The 21,543-nt window shown below is 37.1% G+C and overlaps 1 long non-coding RNA gene across 2 annotated transcripts in view; it reads left to right on the forward strand.

Annotated features, from left to right (window-relative positions):
• Window positions 1–18,919, forward strand: part of LOC138822940 (uncharacterized) — a 41,249-nt gene extending 22,330 nt beyond the window's left edge. The window contains exons 2-3 of one of the 2 annotated variants that reach the window (XR_011370690.1): window positions 15,287–15,469; window positions 17,482–18,919. This is a non-coding gene — a long non-coding RNA (uncharacterized lncRNA). The remainder of the gene's footprint in view (window positions 1–15,286; window positions 15,470–17,481) is intronic. The other variant, XR_011370691.1, reaches the window with a different exon arrangement.
• The last annotated feature ends 2,624 nt before the right edge of the window (window positions 18,920–21,543 follow it).

The raw sequence follows: 21,543 nt of genomic DNA on the forward strand, positions 1-21,543 counted from the left end.
AAGCAAGAGACAAAGACCAAAAAGAAAAAAGAAAAAAACACCATCTTCATCAAGAGGAAAAAAAATATTAAAAACTTGTTGCAATTTCCTGAAATTCCTGTTGATAAATATTATTTTATATGTTCACTGGCACAGAGGCATTCATTGCACCTTTGGGTCCCTTCCTTAAGAATACCTCTTTTAATTGTGAGTGTTTTTAAAAATTGAATGTTGTTTCTACATACTTAGAACAAAAAATATTTAAGTTGAGATGTATTTTATTAATGCAATATAATTTATATGTACTTTTAAAACTTAAAAAGCCATCACTGAAAATTTTTTTTCTGAACCAGGTTGTAAAAAATGCTGCATTCCATATGTGACTGTAAATTTTTTACAGCAGTGTTGGGAATTGAACTTGGCTTGTTATACCAAACACTCTGTCACTTAAGCCACAGCATTTTGTTGGTCTTCTACTGTAGTTCCAGGCCCAACATAGTCTTATTCTTAGGAAGTATTTTTAATACTTGTAGTTTAAGAATATTTATGGTTGAGGCTGGGAATGTGGCTTAGTGGTAGAGTGCTCACCTAGCTAGCATGAAGTCCTGTGTTGGATTCCTTAGTACCACATAAACAGAAAAGACCAGAAGTGGTGCTGTGTCTCAAGTGGCAGAGTGCTAGTAAAAGAAGCTCAGAAGCAGTGCTCAGACCCTGAATTCAAGCTCCAGGACTGACCAAAAAAATAATATTTATGATGTCCTCTCTGTTTCCCTCTCTCTGTCTCTCTTTCTGTCTCTCATGTTGACCATGGTGCTTGAACTCAGGACCTAGATGCTTAAGACCAGTGCTTTACCTCTAGAACCACCATTCTACTTCCTTTGTGGTGATTAACTGGAGTCTCACAAACCTTCCTGCCTGGACTAGCTTCAAATTGCAGTCCTCTGCTTCCTGAGTACTAGGATTACAGGTGTGAACACCTCAGTTTATGACTCCTTTAAGTAGCTGGAATTTTCTAAGATAAGAATTTTGATTTATTTATAGTCCATTCTCCCTACCCCCTCTCTCTCTCTTGGTTGTAGGGCTTGAACTCAGGACGTGGGCTAGTGCATTAAAGCAAGTGCTTTACCACTTTGAGCCACAGCTCCATTTCCAGTTTTCTCGTGATTAACTGGAGATAAGACTCACACATACTTTCCTGCCTGGATGGCTTTGAACTGTGATTCTCAATCTCAGCCTTATGAGTAGCTAGGAGTATAGGCATGAGCCACTGTTGCCTGGCATATAGCCCATTCTTATTTTATGGAATTTTCTAGTGATAAAATTAATTTTCATATTCTGGAAATTTATATGGATGAAAAATTCATTTTACTGTGGCAACTGTATGTGCACATAACTCCTTGAAAAGCAAATACTTAAGAAATAAGACACTAAATTTGAGCTCAGTGACCCCCACTTGTAATTTCTAGAAACTTGGGAGGATCATGGTTTGAGGTTATCTGGGGGAAAAGACTGAATATCAACAAGCCAGACATGGGGGTATACATCTGTAATCTCAGCTATGCAGAAAGCATAAGTAGGAAAATTTTGCTTCAGTGCAATGCTCTTAAGTTTAAAAGTTAATAAAGCATTTTTTTAGAAAAAGAAGAAATGGGCCATTAAAATTTGCTTTTGCAATCTTATGGTTGTAAAAGCATTAGTGTAAACGCATTCATATGACTGCAGAGGCTTTTGCTGTTTTTCAATGGCGTGGAGTTAATGGCCTTGAAGGAAGAGGACTCAGTGGAGGAGACCCTGTGTGTCCTGGATGAAGAGTCTCCAACTAAGTAGGGTGTTTCACATATTTTCCTCATTAGGTTGTAATCTTTTCATACATCTTAATGTATTAATAAGGAGCAATCCAGGTCAAGCTATCTAATGAGTAATTTTTTTAGCATAATCATCTTATTTGGGTTCTAAAACTTGCATTCCCATTTTTTTCTGTCTTAACAGTAGATAACATTGTGTCTTGCATTATGACCATAGTCATTCTCAGTTTCCTTTTAAAAAATATTTTTGTTATCTTTAGGTAGTTGTACAAAGCAGTTGATGAATACAATGCGTCTTGATCAGCATTCTCCCCCAATTCTCCAAGCCACCCCTTCCTTTACTTATCTTAATTCTAGGTTATGTATGGAAAGTTTTGCAATTTACCAAAGCTGTTTTTGTGTACTCTGCATCTTGATTTGTGTCACATCTTCACACACACCCTTTTGACACACCCTTTCCCTTATTATGTCTCAATTCTGTGGCTTGGATTCTTGCCTGCATTCTCCAACCTTCCCCCTTCATCAACCCCTTCCTTCTCCTCCCCTCCCCCTTCCCTTCTTACTAGCACCCATTTCCTGGTTCTTATTTTGCTGGGCTTTGACTTAAAATCTACACAATTGCTAATGAGTGATTTTTTTAGGTACTGGGATTTGAACTGGAGCCTTGAGCTCTTGCTCAGCTTGCTGACAGCTAGTGCTGTACCTCCTGGTTTCTGGTGGTTATTTTGGAGATGGAGTCTAGTAGACTTTTTGCCTGGGCCAGCTTCAAACCGCAATCCTCTGTATCTGTCTTCTGAAGAGCTAACATGAAGCATGACCCACTTGTGTCTACTTCTAATGGGTTTTAATGAAATTAATGGGTTAAATTCAAATATTCTGTTCTTCACCCACCTCTTTCCATCAGTAGCTGTTCAACTCATTTTTTTCTGTTCCTGTTATTATCACCAAGTCCCTCTTTTCTCTCTTTACTTCTTGTTGCTTAGGTGCCTGGTCCGTATCTAGCAGGTTTATACCTTAAGTCCACTTTTCCTTTGGAGTTCGTATGGGATCTCGCTTAGCCAAACCCCAGCAGGATGACTTCTCACAGTTGTCCTACGTGCCTGTACCCACAGGCAGGCACTGTAATCATTTGAAATCTCTGCAAGGCTTGACCCCCAGTATTCTAAAATGAGTCCTCAGTTCCACATAGCAATCTGTTTCAGGGTTTCACTTTTACCACCTTACAGCTTAGTCCTTCTTATCTACTCAGAACTCTGACACTACCCTTTCCCTTTCGCCCCACACCTCCTCTTTCATTCTCCCTGTGCAGCTTTGTGTCATAAACAAGGTGGGAGTCATCAGATGGGAACTTCACAGTTTTTTCCCTGTCAAAGGTACAAACCTGTCTATAGCCACTCATCTCCTAAGTTCCTGCCTTCCTGGTAAAAGCCCATCTTCTCACAGCTCTTAGAGCTTTTGGTCTTCTCTCTCTACTTCATAGAAGCTTCATATGTCAGGTTTTTCCCTTCTGTATTCATCTCATTTCTCCCAGCTCTGGTCTTGGAATCAACAGTTTAAACACAGTCATTCTCATGCTGGTTCTGGGACTTGAACTCAGAGATTCGTGTTGTCACTTGGATTTTTGCTCATGACTGCTAGAGCCATGCCTCCAGTTTTGCTATTTTTGCTGGTTAATTGGAGATAAGAGTCTGAAGGATTTGTGTACCCAGGCTGGTTTCGAACTGTGGTTCTCAAATCTCAGCCTCCTGAGTAGCTAGGCTTATAGGTGTGAGCCACTGGTGCTTGGCACTCAGAAATCTGCTGACCCTTCTCTTGAGCCTCCATTCTCTCATGATTCCCTCTTTCTGAGTTGTGTGCATTCTTTCTTCATTTACATACCCCATCTTCATTCCTCACTTCACTCTTGCCCTCTTTGTGTTCTGGAAGCTGTCACCATGTCTCCTGATGTAATGGATGTTTCAACCTGAGTCTTCTTGGTTCTCAGAATCATTGGACTTTATTGATTTCTTAAACATGTCCTCTAACTGGCTTCTGATATCACAGTACTGATTTTCCTTCTGTGTCTCAACATCTCCTTTAAAGGCTCATCCTTGCCTTGTAGGTCTTTTAAAATGACATCTCTTTCAGCTTCTCTTCTTCTAGAGCCCGTTTGTGGGATCTTATGTATCCTGTGCCTTAAACTGTCAGGTATATCTCCAGAATTATCTCTGAGTCCTTCCTTCAGTATAATTCTGGCCACCTCCCCTGATCCCATATATTCCTTGTACTCCACATCTCCAGGATTTAGCAAATTATTTTCATTACAAGCCTCTGAGCCTCCTCAGTTGTTTCCACAAAGTAGAAGCCTAGGAATAACCTAAGTATTACTGTGTGCCAACATCTTCTCTTTATAGAACTTCTGTGTATTAATTCACTGAACTCTGGATTGCTCTGAGAAGTTAACTGTTAACTTTCTTACATGGAAGCACAGGGGTTAAACAACTTATTAGTAAGTACTCAGACAAAATTTGAGTCTAACAGTACATCAGACAGAGAATGGTAGGAATCATTCATTGGCATTCAGATGATCATCCTGTTAGGGACTTCCCTTAGCTGGGCACAGGTTGCTCAGGCCTATAATCCTAGCTCCTCAGGAGGCTGAGATCTGAGGATTGAGATTCAAAGACAAGCCCAGGCAGGAAAAGTCCATGAGATGCTTATCTTGAAGTAAGCACCAGAACTGAAAGTGGCAATTTGGTTCAAATTGGTAGAGCACTAGTTTGAGCAAAAATACTCAGGGTCAGCTCCCAGCCTCTGAATTCAAGCCCACAATGGACACACAGAGAGAGAGAGAGAGAGAGAGAGAGAGAGAGAGAGAGAGAGAGAGAGAGAGAGAGAGAGAGAGAACTTCTCTTAAAAAGAGAAGATATCGGTTCTGTCATCTTGGGGATTGCCAGAAGGATCACTGATTATTTCCCTAGATAAGATTGATGGAACAACCACCTCATTCCTTCCCTTCATGAAAAGAAAATGTTGGGAATATGTTTCCTTCCTTGTTAGCTTGTACCAGGGTTTGAACTCAAGGATTCAGCTTGCTTGCTTGTCACTCTACCACTTAAGTCGTGCTTCCAACCTAGCTTTTTTTGTTGGTCATGGGGCTTGACCTCTGGGCCTAGGCGCTGTTCCTGAGCTCTTCAAGTCAAGGCGAGTGCTCTACCACTTGAGCCACAGTGCCACTTCCGGTTTTTTTACTGGTTATTTGGAGATGAGTCTAACATACGTTCCTCCCTGGGCTGGCTTTGAACCACGATCCTCAGATCTCAGCCTCCTGAGTAAGTAGGATTACGGGTATGTATCACCAGTGCCGGTCCAGCTAATCTTTTCCTGGTTATTTATGAAATGGAATCTTGTATACTTGTTATTCACAAAAGCTCAATTTTCCTATATAGGACTGTAGTTACGAGCCACCGTGGCCTAGCTGAGTAAGTATTAATACAAGGTATCTATCTTCTATTGCATTTTGTTTCCAAGTGTATTCGTATAAACAGTGCAGATTTTGCATATTTATGTGTTAGGTTAAATTTGCTTGCCTCAGTCATATCTGGTTAGTAACTTTTGCTTAGTTCTAGGGCCCACTTTCTTTGGTTCACTGTATTTTTCCTATATTCAGGTAGAAAGGTACCTTACTGAAAATGTGGATTTGTGGACTGGTGTTTTACATATTCTCTTAGAATATCACAACTCTTTTTCTAAGCCCCATTACCCTCTTACTCCCTAAATCTCAGTGTAGTACAAAGGTGAAGGCTTTAGAGATACAATGCAGTATCCTTGTGGTACCCTGGAGCCCCTGCAAGGTCACCACATGGACCTCTGATGGGTCTTCGTGGGCTGGTCATGGGGACCTTCCCAGGACACACATTCAGAAGTTCCACTCCCCTTCTTGGGACCGGAAGCAACATGTGCCACATATACTTTCTATTTTCTAATATTTTCCTTCAGTGATATAAACAGAACCAGAACATAGAAATATTATGTTTTATTACAGCAATATATATTAACTATATTATTTCAACCTTTAAAACCATGTTAATATTTTATATACAGTTGGTATTCTTTCTGTAATTCCTTATTTTTTATTTTTGAATGTAACTAAAGTAATATAGTTTGTGTGTATTTTATCATTCTAGTATAACTACATTTGCACTACTTACATGCAACTTTTTTCAAATTCTGATATTTAATACTGTGTTTTTGGATAACAACTTTATTGTACTTTTATTTCAGTTTGCCATTATGGCCTTATAAATACAAACAATAAAACCTATTTTTGCTAGTATAGAGTTCAATGTCCTTTGGAAACTACAGACTCAGGATATAACATTGTGCATACACTAATGTGTATAACCTTATTTACAACTGCTCCATAAAATTAGTAGTTTAGATGGCAGCCTCTTCATGCGCACTAGGCATGCTGGGGCCTCTGGTGAAGTAGAAGCCTCACTGCAGCTCGCCCACCTTCGGCAATACCAGGGGACTGTGGGAGAAGAAGACATGCTGGCGGGCTAGGATGGTGCCACAGCACAGAGCCAGCTGCAGTCACTGGAAGCTCTACCTGGGCATAGGCGTACATGGCACGGTGCCCACTGAAGTACTCTAGCACTGGCCTGTAGGCCCAGGGCTTGAATGACCCTTCCTTGGGAAGGGTCATCATGCATTGCATGATGGGGCCTACTGAACCAAAGCCTTTCTCTAGATCTGCTTGTACATAGATAGCCTTCTTGGAGCAGGGGAAAACTCTGTTGTGCTGCAAGAAGAAAGACAGGCACAGAGGTGGTAACTCCAACTTTTGTACCCAAGTCACTGTGGAAGATTTCTTCCCTGCAACCTCCCACCGGATCAGTCTGTCCAGCTCCTTGTCCTTGGAATAGCAACCATTGACACTCATGTCAGGTACTAATGGCTCCTCTTTTGTGTTGGTTAATTGATATAAAGAGAGCCCCTCCCTCAGACAACAAAGTTATATTCTGGGTTTTGAAAACATTCTGTTTCTGAGCATTCCCAGTGTTTGGTTTTTGTATTCTTTCTTGTAAATTCTTGTGAAATTTGTATTTTAGGTGTGTGGGGAGGAGCAGCCAGATTATGAACATAGTTTCCTACAAGCCTTTTATCTAAAAAGGAAAACAGATTCCCCTCTAAAACTGCCTAACAGTCAATAAATTTGTGAGGGGAACAGGCTATTTTCTCCTAAGATCAAAATGTGCTAGTTTTATATGCATGCTTTATGTGTTCAAAATACAATTAAGTCATTCTCTATCATGGAAACGATTGGACAAACCTAAGAGTTAAGTGTCCTGGGAGCCAAAAGAAGGAGTTTTGTGAGCTTTACCAATGCGGGGGGAGAGGTGAGAGGTGTTAAAATCAACATATTATTTTGTAGAATCAAAGTGGTAATACAAAATGAGAATGACAAAAAATCTCTGGTCTCATGTGTTGATCTCATGTGCTGCCCTTGACATGGCACATTTTGCCTTTCTGGCTGTGGTTAGGTCCATCTGCCCGGTGGATAAGTTGTCTTCAAGGCATCTTGGTCCTGAAGAGGGACTTTGATTACCCAGTGGGAGTTGGAACCAGGCGAAGGACAGGACAAAGTCCACTTCCAGGGCATAGCTCCTTAGTTCCCCATGCAAGTAGGATTAGCAGGGAAATTTCTCTGAATTTGACTCCAGAAAACAACCACTGAACCAAAAGGAATGACCGCCAAACACCTTTCCCCTTCCTCCAATCCCTCCTTCCTTGGTAAAGTGCAAAATAGTTTTGCAGGTTTTGGCACTCACACAAATCACCAACCCTCACCTGATAAATTAGGTTGCAAGTGACTAAGTCATGTAAATGCATAAGGCCACACTCTTTACTCTGGACAACATCTTCAGGTTGTTTGATGCTTTAATTTTTTAAAATTCCTTTTTGTCATTTGTGGGGCTTGAACTCTGTGCCTGAGTGTTAACATGTTGCTGAACTCCTCAGATCAAGCAGAAGCATCTACCACTTGAGCCACAGCAACACTTCCTCCTTTCTGGTGGTTAATTGGAGATAAGAGTCTCACAGATTTTCCTGCCATGGTTTACTTTGAACCATGATTTTTAAAATTATATTTCTATATATTTCCGCTAATTTCAGGAGGCTTGGGTCTCCTTTCTCTTTTATTTTCTCCTGTATCTTTTCTTGTTTGGGAACAAATGTCATGGACTGTCCATCCATTCAAAACTAAGCTTATTTCATTAATTTAATAGAAAAGGAATCCAGCTTGCCTGCATCTCAGGGAAGCTTTGCATATAATGTTCATCTGATAATTCACATCAGTGAATTTTCAAAGTCATGTTGATAATTTTTTGTAAACCATTCACTAAAAAGGTCCCAAAAAGCAAGAATAAATAATAATGTTCTGATTTCTAACAAGGTTAAAAAAACAAGTATTTCAAGAAAACACATTCTAGTCTTCCCAGATTCCATGGTGAAGAAGTCCTTAACACTACCCCCTCCTTTCAAACTTGTAGCTTTATTCAGTTTTACTAGCTTTCATTTTGGTACTAGCACCAGTAATCTCCTTGTAGTATTTGACAGTGAAATTCCATTTGTTAATAGCTCAATTCATATTGACAATGGTAGACTCATGAGTTAACTATCATAGAACATAAAATATTGAATAGCATTAATTATATGCAACTATTCCATAAATTAATATAAGTACCACATATATGCATCTTCATCAATTTTTAAAATGCAAAAGTTACATATCTGTGTCATAAAATAAATCAGATCACTAGTATGAGACTAAGCTAAACCTATTTCATCATCCCCAATATTCTTTGTAAAATTTTCTCTTCTCATTAACTTTTACCTTAAGGCCTTCTTTTCCTAGCAACCGATGATATGTTGATGACTCTACATTTTAGTCACCTCCGTATAACTTTTTTCCCTTTCCACCTGCAGTTAGTAGCTCATGTTAAATACCTGAGGAATAATTGGTCCCAATGTGCCTGAAAGATGCCAGGAGTACCAAAGTCGACTGGCTGTGCCCACTCTGCCCTTTTTTACTTAGGGAATGGAGTATCAGTGTCAGGGGTGTCAGGGAATCAGGTGGCTGGAGCCATGGTACTATGAATTATGGGTAGTAGAACAGAGTAGCAGAAACTAGGATACCAGGGAAAGAAGAATTGTGACTATAATCATTGAGTTGCAATGACTGGGCGTAGGAAGCACATCTGGAGTTCACTGCTCCTGCGGCACTGAGCCCAGGACAACCGGGGAGGTTCCAGCTCTAGATCAGGACCAGGCTTTGTGGACAAGACCAGATAGGGCATCTGGGGACCTGAGCGGTGGCCGTCTTGTGTGGGCTGGGAACTTCATTCGTGTAGTCTAGGTTTCTCCATGGAAAAGCGCATTCACTCCTGTGCCTCTCCTGTCTTTAGGATTCCTGCTATTCTCCTGCCTGCTGCCATGTCCAACTACAGGTGTCAACTTCTCCACACTGCTGAAAGGCCATCCCAGACATGCTCACAGGGCTTCCCATGCATGCATGCAGAGCTCTGGGGTGCCATCCTCCAGCCAAACTGTACCCGCTGTTCAGCTTGGCCTAGGGGTCCACGAACTACAATCTTACACAGGAAGCCAGGGGTACACAAGGCCATCCTGCAGTCTCAGGAATCCTTTCCCTCCTGCTCAGGTGTGGGGTGGCTGTGAAGCCAACCACAACATCACATTTGATTATCTAAAAGGAAGAATAGAAAAGTTTCACTGTCCCAGAAACAACTGCCCCTAGGGTTCTTTGTGTACATGAGGGGTGTGTGTGTGTGTGTGTGTGTGTGTGTGTGTGTGTCTGTGTGTGTGTGTGTCTGTGTGTGTCTATGTCTGTGTGATGTGAGAGAATCAAACACAGCTGAGGTTTGGGGTAAAACACTTCTTCACTTCAGCATTGAGTTTTGGTATCTAGTGGTTGTCCCCCCCCCCAATTCTGAGTCAACGTTCTAAAGTTGTCTTTCTTTATAAATTTTTTTTTGGGTCCGGTTGTGGGGCCTGAACTCTGGGCCTGGGCACTGTCCCACAGCTCTTCAGCTCAAGGCTAGTGCTCTACCACTTGAGCCACAGCGCCACTTCCGGCTTTTTTCTTTTTTCTTATGTGGTGCTGAGGAATCGAACCCAGGGCCTCAGGCATGCAAGGCAAGCGCTCTACCACTGAGCCACCTTCTCAGCCCCCCTTCTGTATACTTTTATCCTTTGATCTTCTTGATGTTCAGATTCCTATGGTCTGCTTGTGAACTGCACCATTTGCTTGTTGAAGGTGGTGCCTTTTAAAAAATTTATGAAGCCCTTTGATCACTTGAAATGCTGTTTTTACTGTGTAAGTGCATTTTACTTAGCCCAACTCTTGGGGCCTTCCCTGTGACTGGTAATTCTGAGATTAGCTTAGGGCTAATATGAGATACTATCCTTTCAATCTATCTTTCTAGTGAAAGAAGTTGGGCGTCTTTATTGAAATAATTGCCTGGTTGTAAAAAAAAAAAAACCAAAAACAGTGTTATAAATGTACAATCGCTTGATTTTAGTAAATTGTGCACTGTAGTGATAATTTTTTTTTTACTAAGGTGAATAGTTGGAATGGGAAAAAAAATCACAAATTCTAAAACTTAAAAATTGATCAAATAACAAAAAAAAAGAAAGTCACTGATTAGGAATGTATTACAAATGTAAATGTTTAATAAATAAATGAAATATTTGAAATTCTTATCCACAAAGGAAATATGTATCAAAAAGTCACTGAGATTCCATATTACACATCAGAATACTTATCACAACTCAAACAAGTAAAAACAAATGCTGGAGAGGTTGAAATAAATCAGGAATATTCAGTTGTGTGGCATTATAAACTAGTGCAACCCATAAGCAGCTCAGAATGGAAGTTTACACAATGCCAAAAAAGACACATATTTTAATGACCTTTACAACAACTTGGATACATATTGAAGGAATATGATTCAACATGAATATCCATGTTCATGGCAGGAGCATTCATAACAATCAATCTCTGCAGTCCACCTAGGTGTACCAGAAAGAGGGAATAAAGAAAATGTAATATTCATAGCTATAAACATATACTGGGATATAAGAGAAGTGAATGCTTCTACTATTTCATTTCAAAAATATTTTTGGATATACACAATCCTAATTTCACTTGGTTTTATGGCATTGTGTTTTTGCTTTGGTGAGGAACCTCCATAATGATTTTCAGAGCAGTTATAGCAGGTTAAAGATATCCTATAATATGTGGATGGTAGACCAAAATTTAAATATATCAGTGAACACATACAGGACAATCATATATAGTTTATAATTTGAGGCAATGTTAAGAAGGCAACAATTGGGGGAAAAGACAATTTTAGAAGCTTAATAAGAAATTATCTTGAGAAGTTGAATAAAGAGGTACAAAATGAGATTCATCAAAAGCTGTTGAATGATAGAAGATGGAAGAAGGTTAGAAAAACAGATTCATCTGCATGGTCAACTCGACTGAAGTATATGCATATTTGGTGTACATTGATGAAACTCATTCCAAAACTGTGAGCTATTCTTTTGCATCTCTTGCATTTGAGGTAGAATAGGTCCAGGCTCAGCTCATGCCAAGAGGTAGATGCATTGTGACAAGTTCAGGTTTGTACTGAAGATCATCATATTGAAAAAAATAACTGAAATTAATAGCACCCTTCTAGACTTGCATCTATACTAACAGACAACTTCCTGGTTGCTCACTCTGTAGCTTCAATTCTTTAGTAGCAAGAACAATTCTAGGAGGTCTTTCCTTGCCATACTTTTTGAGGTTTCCACTGAAAATTGAACTTATTAGAATCTCAAACGTTTCCGTTTGGGGGTGGTGGATACTGATGGCTTATAACTACAATCCTACATATGCAGGAGACGGAGATCTGAGGATGGGGGTTCTAAGCTAGCCTGAGAAGAAGGTCTATGAGATTTCTCTCTAGTTACCCAACAAAAAATCAGAAGTGGTACTCTGTACCAAAGTTGGAGAGGGCTAGCTTTGAACCAAAGAGCTGAAGGACAGTACTCAGTCCCTGAGTTCATGTGCTGTGACCAACAAAAAGTAAGTTTCATTTTTTGACTATGGTTTCCTCTTCTAACTCACCATGTGCTTTATCAGGAAGTCTTGCTTAAGGTTCCTATGTCTTACTCAAGTAGATTTTGTCTGTCAACAATAACCAAGTCTACAAAGTCTACCTAGAGTACAATCAGCAAGTTTAAAACAAATATAATATTTTTTAAGTGTGGATGTGCAGACCTTTGACTAATTCTTACTTTAATGAAACTATGTTGGCCTTCCTTCCACTTGAACAATTGTGTGTAAAATAGATGCATCCCTGGATTTAATCGGTTCTTCCCAGAATCCATTTTTTCAAGATTGTTTTTCCATTGATGCAGAAAAGTTCCAAGTTGTGGCTACTATTATTTATTGTATTGCTAGTTTTAAGCATGGGAAAATATATCAAAGGTATTTCAAACTTGATTTGTATGAAAAATGTTCATTCATTATCTAAATTCAAAAAACATAAATTACTAAATGCACTGTTTCTTTGGTGAAAAGAAGAGCATGCGTGTCAGAGATAGTCTTCCATGTAGGAGTCTTAGAGGATCTGACTATCTAGTGGTCTGGCTTTTAGTAGTAGGTAGTAGTAGGTTGCCATGATGGGTCTTTCCAACACTTCTAGTTTGGAAGTAGAGGCCTGGTGAAACAAACACATTTGTCTCTGACTTACTCTCTTTCAGGATGTCCAAGGCTGATATTGATTGTGAACGATAATAATTGTCCTCCTACCATTTCCTTCTAAGTAATTTAACTTATATTTGGGATTTTGCAACTTGTAGCAGCTTATATGTAACAGTCTCCTGTGGAGCGATTTAAGAGCGAACCTTCAGTATCTGTGTTACAGTATAGTGGTGTCATAACAGTTCCTTATATTTTATAATATAAGATAAATAAAAATGGTTTTCTTAGGAAATCTAGCTAAATTATGTATCATTAAACATTATGATAATCGTGTGTCAAAGTTTATAGATCACTTTATTTTCAAAAGAAAATCGAAGTAATCAGAATATTGATATTTTTGAAATGTATAAGGCATGTATATTTCCAAAGGCAATATTACCCATATTTCCAGTTTCCTATTTTGTCATGTAGTTTATTAATTTTGTATTTTGTCCAAATTATAGCTTACTATATATTACTTGTGCTATAAGAAATGGAATACAAATTCAATTCTTGTGTTTGTTTTCATTCATTTGTATTTATCATAAAGTTGTTTTGCAAAGAGGTTTCAATTCAATGAGTTTATTAGTATAATGCACCTTGATTAGTGTTACATTGATCTACCCCATCTTTCCCAACACTACCCATCCTCCAAGTTACCTGGTTCCATTTTTACATATGTATCATTAATATTATGATTGTATTTGCTATCCATTCCTGTTTTCATTAATCTGCCCCATCTTAAACTTCTTCCCCAGCTGAACATGATTTCCTTTCTGCTACTTACTTTCTTGAACTCTTCGTTCTTGGTTAGTTATTCAGAGAACCACCATCACTGTAATATTTCCATAAGCATACCGAATATTGGGCTTTTAAAGTTTATTTTGATTTCAACATGTACATAGGAGTTGACATTCAATACATGAGTACATGAGTACACTGGATCTTGATCAATGTCACCTCTTTCATAATTTTCCCCAATGCTCTCACTACCAACTTTTCCTCAATTTCTTCATTTTATGGGATACGCATTAAGTTAGATCATTGCATTTATCCCCACTTTATTGCTTCATATATCTATTTCTCCCTACCTTGATCCCAGTCCTACCTCTGAGTACTTGATTCCTGGTGTTTATTTTGTTGGAAGGTTAGTTAGCTAGTCTAAGGAATTACATTATTTAAATGCTTCTCTGAACCAACCATATTTCAGTTCATAACTAGGTGTATACTTGGATTCCACCCCAAAGTGTGCATATTGTATTGATCCTGATCATGTCTACCTTCCTATATAACAGAAAACATATCTCCCTGGGTTTGACTTTCTTCCCATCTTTCACTTAACATGATTTCCCCCAATTTCTTTCCTTTCTTTGCAAATGATGCATTATCATTCTTTATAATGGATAAATAAAATTCCACTGTGCATGTTTATACACACATATGCATATTTATATGCATATAGCTATCATATTTTCCTGATCAACCTGTTTACTGAGTGGCATAGTCCATATCTAAATGCGATTTCTTGTACTATAATGCTTTTTCTTTCAATGTTTTGGAAAAAGACTTAGTATCATTTGCCTAATCTTGTGCATACAGTCTATTCTATAACAAAAATCATTCTATTAATTTCCTAATCTAGTCATTTACATTTCTATATATGTTGGCTCCTATAAATCACAGGGATTCATAATTGTGTATGATTCTGTTTTTAAGAGCAAGACTAAATGCTTGCTTGTATATAGTTGACACTTGCAAATAATTTATTATATAATTATATATACATACATATACATATATAATTTACATATTGACATACATATATACATATAGTGTGTGTATATATATATGTATATATATATATTATCTATGTGCTAGTGCTAGGACTTAATTTCAGGTCCTTTTGCTTTTCTTTTTTGCTCAAGGTTGGCATTCTTCCATTTGAGCCACAGATCCACCTTTAGCTTTTTGGTTCTTAGTTGAAGGTAAGGGTACCATAGTCCATTTCACCTTGTCTGTGAGTACCATGGTCCATTTTAGCTTGTCTGTCTTGAAACTATGATCCTCAACTTTCAGCCTTCTAAATAGTAAGTCAAGCACCACTAAACCCAACCCTATTCTATTTGAATTAAAAATTAATTTAAATAACAACAACTTGTAGTATTTTCTTTCTTTTCTTTCTTTTTCATTTTTATTGTGAAAATACTGTACAGAGGGTGTTACAATTACATGGGCAAGATAATAAGTACATTTCCAATCATGCATTGTAGCCTCCTCCTTTGTTTCCCTTTCCCATCCCTTCCCATCCTCCCCTCACCCCTCCCCCAATCCTAGTCTCCCCACCCATCAAAGTTGTAAAGTTCGTTTTTCCACATAACTACTTGTACATCTCATTGTTGCAATGAATCCACCTGTATACCTATTTAAACGATTTGTTTTTTCCCTTCCCCTCCACAAATTATACCAACCTCAAATACAGTGAGGGAGGAACATACAAAGCAAGAAAGAAATAATCTTATAAATGTGTTAGAAACAATCACCTGAAAGAAAAAAAACATTTGAATACATATCTTAGGGTTCATTTTCCTAACATCAACTTATCTGAACTTTTCTGCTTGACTCAGACATATACATTTTCAAATAAATGTCTTTTCATTTAAACTAAATTACACTGCTTAATTTTTTTTCTTATTCCAACTTACCTACCAAGAAAGAAAAGGAAAAATTCAAAACTAAAGAACCTCTGAATCTAACAGTTCTCAAGCCTGCCAACCACAGTTTCTTTGCTGGGAAATAGAACAGGATGATGTTTTCTACAAGCAAAGCAGCAGAAAATACTCTTTACTGAAGTAGCTGCAAATCTGATAAGGATGAGGACAAGCAAATTTATTCAGTAAGTATTACAATGTGTTTGCTGTGGTAGGCTGACTCTAGTGGATAAGTTTAGCCTATCTTAGAGGATGTTCATAATCATGTGGAGGATAATCAAAGGTGAATATGTAATTAGAGAGGTGTGATTTCTGGAAGATGAATGTTTATATTGTAGTTTGTATACTGTTGAAAATGAGACGGTTAAGATAGGGATGTTTATGTAATTTTTCTGCTTGTAAGACAAAGAATTATACTAGCAATACCTTTGAAAACTGATTTTAAAGTAAGGGTCCTTACAGTTTCTGTTGCAAAATAAAGTTTTACCCAATAAGTAGTTGTTTATTCTGAATTGGTTTAGAAATGAAATATCAAAATATTATTGAACACTCAATAATAATGACTTAAGAACATGCCACGGATAATCACAGCTACTTAGTAGGTAGAGATCTGAAGATAGCTGTTTGAAGCTAGCCCAAACAGAAAATAACTCTGAGACTCATACAGACAATTAGCCAAGAAAAAAGTATGAAGTTGTCCTGGGGTTCAAGTTGTAAACTGCTAGCACTGAGCAAAATGGCTCAAGGAAAACACCAGGCCATAGTTCAAACCTCAGTACTGGCACAAAAATAACATGCACCTAAAACATACAAATATGTTTATTTAAATAAAGTCATTCCTTGTATCCTTCACAGTATAATAATAAAACAAATTTTATACATATATAATTTATAGTAGTAATAGAATATCAGTAATTATACTATACATATATCATTTATATATTATAATAACATTACATATATTATACATACATTATAGTAATAACAATACTATCCATTAAATTAATACATGTTTTGGAACAGTGAATAGATTTTTTTAGTACAACAAAGTACCTATTCACAAAAAAATATTCCTTTTGGATTATATATCACTAACAAACTATTCCATGTGCATTCAAGGTACTTAATGATAAAACCCTGTGTTCATAAGCATAGGTGTCGTTGACATGGATTTGTTACTCCTTAAACTGTTACACCAATTACTTCCACAAACATTGAAAGCTGTATGATGTTCATTCAGCTATATCTCTAGAAATTAAACCGATCTTTATTTGATACAAAGATCATTTGATACAAGTCATTACCCATACCCTTTTCATTTAAAAATATTTATATTCTGTAGCAATTTTGTTGCCATTATAACCATAATGAAGAAGATAATGTGGCTTCATCTACTCCATAGTTCTTAAAAGGTAATGAATGTGACATTTACAAAATTGCCTCAGATATGCCTTGTGGAAAACTGGATTTGAATTATGGTCAGTCTTAGGTACTTGGGAAATTTGCTTGGCCTTGTTGGCTAGGTCTTTTTGAGTGATATATTGAATTCCTTTCCTAAATTGCAGAACTGTCATGAGCACTAAAACTACTCTAGTGCAGGTGCAGTGCTTGGAATGGTGTTTTGAATAAGTCCCAGATAAATCTGCTTCTCTCACCATGGTCACAGCATCCTTTCTGAATGCCTTCAGAAATATTTACCCAATTGATGGTAATATCTGTGAAAATTTGTCTTTACTAAAAAAAATATTCTATTCTTCACATGAAACAATGAAAGTAATGTTGGGGCTGTCCTGTGGCTTTTATTCTAAAGGAGGTTTGCCTAAATTTATTTACTATATTAGTGGTACCAGTAGCATTCTTTAGTGCTGCCCTTCATGTTTCTAGTCTGTGTTCCATCTGGAATACAATTGTAACTTAGTTTATAATCTTTGTTACCAGAATAAAAAAATACAAGTGTCTTTCCAATAACAAGACAATTTAGGCAAACATTGCATATTATATGCTTAATACTTTCCTGAAGTATATTTCTAATTTCTTTTAGACCCATAAAGGATAGCTCAGAACAGGGAAAGAGCATTGTAAGGAATAATAAAAAGTACTATTATGGTGGTCTTAATGACAAAGTGTAAGGAATATATAACAAAACTGATGGTAGGTTAATTTGCTCTTTTTGCTATTCTCTCCCCCTTCTTTGTAGAAAGGTTCTCACTATGAAGTGACAAATGATCTAGACGTTTCAAGCCTTGTCTCAGTGACAGAAGAGATGGGATTAAGGATATGTGCTACTATGACTGCTTTTAAGGAAGTTCACAATAAAGCAATACTAACACATATAAAGAAACTTTTGTAAGTGATGTGTATTCACTTCCTCAATTGCCAAAATTAAATTCATATGTCAAAACATCAAATTATTTACATTACAATATATGCCGTTCACCTGGAATCACCTCCACAAATCAAATGCAAACTAAAAGCTCGATCTCAAAAACCAACATCTAATCAGTATCTGAAATACAAGAAGATAAACAAAAAACCTAAATGAGTGAGACCTTTCACACTGGTAAGAGCATTGATAGCTGGATTTTAAACCAGGGCTTGAAATGATCAGATGTCATTAAATATGTGATTAAATTGCAGGATTGACCTTGGTCTCAACATTGGAGGTACAATTCAAAGGCAGCTAAGGTTGCTGCAGTATTGTTGCTGCATATTCAGTGTGACTCTCCCTAATAATGGTAGTGTACAGAGTCGAAGCTAAGTCAGTAAAAGGTATAGGAAGTATTCTCCACTGAGAAAAATTGCAGGGGTGATCCTCCCTCTTGCGTTGAGAATGTACAGCTCATCTCATTTTACTTTAGGCTCTAGCATATTTATGATCTGAAGACCATTATAACACTTCTGTGTGCAATGAGTGTGAGCAGTGAGCAGGGTAGGTGTGTATTACTCTAATACACATAAAAACCTTAGAGGTATGGGATGACCCGACCCTCAAACTTCATTCTATGTTGTTGAGTTTCATGGAGAAATATTAATAATTAACCAATTCAGATTAATCTAAGTCTGATTCAGGCAACTGAGATAAGACTTTAGGGTCATTCACTCCAGTCAGTTTGTGACCTATGAAATAAATCATATTATTTCACAATGTATATATGTTTGTGAAAATTTATGCAAAACCACATACCAATTGTATAAAAGGGACACTTATCCATCTCTTATATTAGCAGAAGTAACAATACTCCAGAAATGTACTTCCTTGCTAGTGTATCACAGGATGACTGCTTTATTGTCTTTCCAGATGCTCATATAATTTTATGTATCTTCTTTGGGAAAAAGTGTATCAACAGTTTGTTTAGAGGTGTTCATATCATTACTGTTGAGGATCTTCTTTGGAAAAAGAAAAGTTGGGAAAGTGTGTTTCCACAGTTTGTTTTGAGGTGTTCTGAATATCAGTACTGTCACTAACTGCAACAATAGAACAGCACAGATGATGGGATACCTGGACAAAGAACTGAGAAATCACAGAGAGGGATAGGAAAGAATACACCTGGGGATCAGAAGGCTCATTGTTCTGGATCGCAAAATCCTTCTTAATATGCTTTATATTCATTTTATTACAGGGTTTTTGTCAGTGGTTACAGGTATGTGCACAAACTATGGCATAATCTAGTCATTAACATGAGGTATTGTTTGTATACATAGTTGTCACTGTGTATGTAACTCCCTTACTGTTAGGGTGCAGAAGGGAGCAATAATCATATCAACCGTAACACAGACAACAATATTATCTCCAAGGCCTTAATCTTTTAGTGTCCTAACAGCTCTAACTTAAATAAATTTAAGGCAAAAAATTATGTGGCTGTCTTCACTTGACTGTTTGACCCTTCCAGGGCATAGCTTTCATTCTTCTGAGTGCTGTTTGAGATGGCTTTTCGATCTCTTATCCCTTTCCAGGGCTCATGACTCTACTGTAGAAATCCTCACATGTATTCTTACAGATGTATTATTTTGAAAATGATATTTTTATAGAATAGATTCACTTTATAAGCTTAATATTCCCTTTCTCTCCCTCTGCCTCTCTCTCCCTCTCCCTCTTCCTTTCCTTCTCTCTCTCCTTCCCCCTCCCTCTATTCTCTGTAGTAAAGAGAAACTCCAAGCCTCAAATCTGTGTGTGTGTGTGTGTGTGTGTGTGTGTGTGTGTGTGTGTGTGTGTGTAGTAATGAGATTAGACTCCAAACCTCAAACTCTTGCTTGTTTTTTTCACTCATGACTGAAGCTATACTACTTGAGCCAAGGTTTCACTCTGCCTTTGTCTGCAAAAGTGAACATAAATGTTTCATGGATTGCTACTGCAAAAGGCTGTGAACCTTGATCTTTCAATCTTAGCCTCCTGTTTATATAGGAATATTGATGGGATACTGGCATCCACCTTTATTATCAAGTGTTTTTGTTTTGTTTTGTTTCTTGCTGTTGTTTTTGTTCATTCAAAATCTGTAAGGAAAGCAAATTATTCATAAACAGCACTCTTCAAATAAAATACGTATTGTTGAAAGATTACCTTAATTATGCTATTCTTTTGCATTACTTTTATTACTTGGTATGTACATTACTTAATTTGATTTCTTGAATTCTATTGTTTCACACAGTAGAGTCATATATATATATATATATATATATATATATACATATAATTTTCCTTGTCTTGGTTTATAATGTGTTAGTTTTTTCACAACAGTTTATTAAAGTTTATCTCTGTACTACTGAAGCAAGACCTTTATGATTATTCAATATCCTGTAATTCATAAGTTCATCTCTTCTTGTGGCACTATGTGGGTACCAGGTAGTTTCCTGTAATCACTCCACATGTTTTAGAAGTCACTGCCAGACACTTTTCTGACCATATATCAGTTCACAGTTCTGCCAAATTTGCAAGGGCATCCTTTGTAATTCTCCTTTGATTTTCATTGTTGTAAATCCTATGATGGTCATGTTGATTTTCTCCCCTGTTGCTTTCATCACTGTATTTGGGAACTACTGATATATACTATTTTACTTCACTCCATTCTCCTTGTGACTTGGCCTGTACCCCTCTCAGAGCACAGGGCCAGATATTGGGAATATTAAATTTAGTCTTTATTTCATAAATATATCTTTACTTTCTAGCAATACATTCATTGAGTTCATTCTGTACATTTAATATCTTGATAATGATTACTGTATTTTCGCTGCTTTGCCTGTTATTTGCCTTCAGGGAAGAACATAACTCAGTACTGTACCCTAGGTAAATGAAGGGTCTCAATCATGCCTCAGTAGATGTTGTTCATTGGATAATGTTTACATCATGGTCTGCTTGCCTGATTTCTTTACATTATTTTTCAATATAGACCTTTCTTCTGGAAAATATTTGTGGGCCTCATGAAGATCAATTCCTAGTGGAAGCAGTCATTAATTTTATTCCAAAATCATTTTATGGTGCCCTCTGAGTTTCTTCAAGGTCTGCATATTACTGCTTTATATTCTTGGATACGTTTTAAGTATTGGTGCATCCAATGATAATTGCTCAAGTCACCATTTGGATGATTGAAAAGAAAACCATACTGCAATCTCACCATATGACAATTTTCTAGTTTTAAATTCTTTTAGATTAAAATTAATGCTGGAAGATTGAACATTCTGTATATTTTATATTTTGCTAAGTATTTAGTTTTAGTTTAAGTTCAATATAGAAGCATAAAGTTAAATCATTACTATTTAATTGATTTTAGTATTTCTAAAATATTCAGAGGAAAAATTCTATTAATTCATAATTTGAGGACAATAGAGTGTCCATTATGACTAAATGAGACAGTTTATAGTTTTTGTGTTCCAAAGGTGGTGGTGGGGAATCAAGTCCAGTGCTTCATATGTCTTAATCTACTTTGTTCCCCTGAGCCTGATGTGATCTGTGGTTTTATTAGAAAAAGTTCACTAGGAAGGAATTACTTGGTTAGTTTATCCAGTATCTCTCTCATACATAAAAGTAATTTAATTCTACACTGACAGAAAATGGTAGTCTTATGTTGCATTTATTAGTACTAACTATTTTTTTCTAGCCCTTCTCTTCACTTTCAATGCATTACCAGTTTCCTATCCTCCCCTCCCAGGAAACTTGACTTGATCCACTGGAAACGCCCTTCCAGTCATCTTCTTCCTTAGAAAGCCCACCCTTAACTAACCTACTCTCTGGTAGTCCTTCTATGAATTCTCAAAGCCCTGACTG

The sequence above is a fragment of the Dipodomys merriami genome, unplaced genomic scaffold (assembly GCF_024711535.1).
Source record: "Dipodomys merriami isolate MVZ:Mamm:240054 unplaced genomic scaffold, mDipMer1.0.p SCAF_1187, whole genome shotgun sequence".
In the NCBI taxonomy this organism is placed as follows: Eukaryota; Metazoa; Chordata; class Mammalia; order Rodentia; family Heteromyidae; genus Dipodomys; species Dipodomys merriami.